We start from the raw sequence: 3,387 nt of genomic DNA, 5'->3' as shown, positions 1-3,387 counted from the left end.
TAGTTTCAGGTCATTATTTCTCATTCAGGTGTCGATTTCTGCAAGAGACTGCTTAAGATAGCTAATTAAATTTTCACTTTTCTTCTAATAGGCTATCGCTGTTTAGTAATCTGCTTAAAGAGTCATGTCTGATTTAATATTAGCCGGCATGTCATTTATATAATACAAGAACAGTATTGGCCCAAGGACAGACCCTTGTAGCACACATTGTTCTTTTTCCACCTTGACAAGAATCTCTTACCATTTTCTTCTGTTACAAAACTTTGTTTTCTGTTTAATAGGGAAGATGTCATCCAACTCGGCGAATTTTCTCTAAAACCAATGCTTGTAGCTTACAAATTAGTAATTTGTGTTCGACTACGTCAAAGGCTTTGGCAACGGCCTTGCCGCAGTGTATACACCGGTTCCCGTCAGATCACCGAAGTTAAGCGCTGTCGGGCGTCGCTGGCACTTGGATGGACGACCAACCGGGCCGCCATGCGCTGTTGCCATTTTTTGGGGTGCACTCAGTCTCGTGATGCCCATTGAGGAGCTACTCGACCGAATAGTAGCGGCTCCGGTCAAAGAAAACCATCATAACGACCGGGAGAGCGGTGTGCTGACCACACGACCCTCCTATCCGCATCCTCAGCTGAGGATGACACGGCGGTCGGATGGCCCGATTGGCCACTTGTGGTATGAAGACAGAGTGCTTTTTATGTCAAAGGCTTTAGTTAGCTCACAAAAGATGCCCGATACATTCATTTTATTATCTAAACTACTTCTAATTTTTGTAATAAGTAAATTGATGGCTTGCACAGTGCAGTGTACTCTTTGGAAACCATGCTGATTGTTCTGGATAATATTATGCAGATTACGGTAGCTAACTATCTGGTTACATGCTACTCATCCAAAAATTTGGAAAATATTGATAACAATGAGACTGGTCGACAGTTAACCTCTTTTATGAATGGATCCTCTATCAGCGAACTTCAGTCTATTGGGAAGACATCCTTCCTCGAAAGACTGACTCATTGTAAGGGACAGAGGATATACAATACTACGGGTGACTGCCTTTATTATTTTTGTAGGATTTTCATCCCAGCCTACAGAATTTAAATTCTTCAGGGACTACTTTATGATACCAGCTACTTCCAAATAGGATATGTGGGTGAATTTGAACTTAGTGTAGTTACATAAAGTGGAAAAAGGACACACATTTGGAGGTGAAAGTTCATCAGTTTTACATGGATTTGTGAAGTGGTTGTTGAAAGCTGCATAGAATCTGTGTAGAATCTAAAACAATCACACCTGCAACTACTAGGTTAGGTTTTGGTTGCCTGCCTTTTTTGATACCTATTTCATTCTTTACGGTGGACTATATTGCCTTAGACGTATTTTTAGCATTTTAAATGCAGTTATTATTCGCTTATTTTTGGCTTGTCCGACTAACTTATCAAAGATTTTAAGAATTATGGATCTGGACTGACTTTGGCTCCATATGGAGTTATCTTTTCTACATGCTTGAAATATGAATACTCCTTGTTATCGATAATCCGTTCCTAAGTATGTCAGATTTTTCAGTTATAAAAGGAAAACATTCATTGCACATCATCGAGTTATTGAAATTTTCATTTACTGAGGACTGGGAAGTAAACAGTCATGAGATGAGGCTGATTTTATTGACAATCATTTCTATATTTTCTTGTGTAAATATTCTGACCTGCCTATTTGTGTGCTTCGAGTTAACACATGGTAATGGCACTAATAAAGCACCGTGGTCTGAGATCCCTAAGTTTATTATACATCTTTCTCATACTCTGTAATTTAAGCTACTAGCAATGTTATTTATGCAGGACGCAGACGAAGCAGTTACCATTGTCATTTCTACAAAATTTAGAATAAAACCACATGTGGACATCAGCTCCTACATCTTAAAGGCAGATTTGTCGCTTTTTCTTACATCTATATCTATCACCACAGACAACAACTTTCTTACGTAACTTTTCAGTTTTGAGTTGGTGGAGTAAATTTGCAACTTTGACCACAAAACTGGAGGAGAGTGTGTAACTAGGATACGATATGTGCTGAATATCAGCATGTTATAATCCTTCAGTTCTATGCAGTAACTCACAAATGTGCGTTCATAATTCAAATTGTTAGAATTTGCCTAATTTGGTATTTTACTGATGAATGAACCAGAATACATGAGCCACCATATCGATTATCTCTACAGAAGCTAGCTGCTGCTTCATAATTTGTAAGTTTGTTCAGTAAATTTATATTTTCATCCCTGAGCCAATGTTCACTTAAGTAAATAACCTTTACAGACTATTTTGTTCTCTCTAGAAATATTTCTAAGTCATGAAGCTTACTGAGCAGATTACTTCATAAACCTCTAATATTTAAACGCATGATAAAATTATTATTTGCTATTCTAGATGTGATGTCATCAAAATTATCTATTCTAAACTGGCCAGGTACAACTTTTTGTAAGCTACTTATCTTACTATTTCTTTCATCCCAGTTTCTACTAAAAATCCTTAAGATGGGATGATGATGAAATTTTTCTCTTGTTATGGGGATGAGTGGCTTGTATAGCTTCTTCTGCTGTTGTTTCTTCTGTTGATGTTATTGGTTCTTGTGTTGTTGTTGCTTCTTCCCTTGTTGCTCGTTCTTGCGATGATAATGGTCCTGATTCTGGCAATTCTGATAGTGCCGCCATTGGTGACAGTGGCTCTGTTACTGACATTGATGGTAGTGGTTCAGCTGTTGACTGCGATGATAATGCTTCATTTGTGGTTCCTCCCATTTCTGAAGAGGATTGTTTTGCTTCAGTTGATGGTGGTTTTTCTGCCACTGGTGATGGCTGCGCTGTATCAGCTGGTGGTGATGGTTTTGTTGCAGATATTAATAGTGCTCTTTTTTTGTTGCTGTGATTTTTGATGGCTTCACTGCTGTAGTTGGTGGTAGTTGCTGTACTACGAGGCCTGTTCAGAAAGTAAGCTCCGATTGATTGCCAAATTGAAACCACAGTGAACATCAGAAACGTTTTACTTGTAACAATTAGCTACACCTTTCAGCTACTTCTCTACGTAGTCGCCGTTCTGACTTAGACTTTTGTCATAGCGTTGTACCAACTTTTCAATAGCCTCATCATAGAAGGCAGCCGCCAGTGCTTTCCGCCAATTCTCCACGCTGGCCTACACCTCGTTGTCTGTGTCAAAATGTTGTCTTCAAAGACAGCGGTTCACGTGACCAGAGATGAAACTCAGGGGGAGACAATTGCGGACTGTATTGTGGGTAATCTCACATTTCCATTTGAAAACGATGCAGGAGCATCTTCATTGCCCCTGCAGAATGCGGCTGAGAATTGTCTTGAAGAAGAAACAGCACGACAGTTATGTA

At 39.1% G+C, this 3,387-nt stretch overlaps 1 pseudogene; it reads left to right on the top strand.

The window, feature by feature from the left end:
- The first annotated feature begins 373 nt into the window (after positions 1-373).
- Positions 374-491, top strand: LOC124799887 (annotated as a pseudogene).
- Positions 492-3,387: the final 2,896 nt, after the last annotated feature.

Source organism: Schistocerca piceifrons, chromosome 5 (assembly GCF_021461385.2).
Source record: "Schistocerca piceifrons isolate TAMUIC-IGC-003096 chromosome 5, iqSchPice1.1, whole genome shotgun sequence".
Lineage (NCBI taxonomy): Eukaryota > Metazoa > Arthropoda > Insecta > Orthoptera > Acrididae > Schistocerca > Schistocerca piceifrons.
Note: the sequence above shows the minus strand (reverse complement) of the source record. Positions and strands in the feature narration are given on the sequence as shown.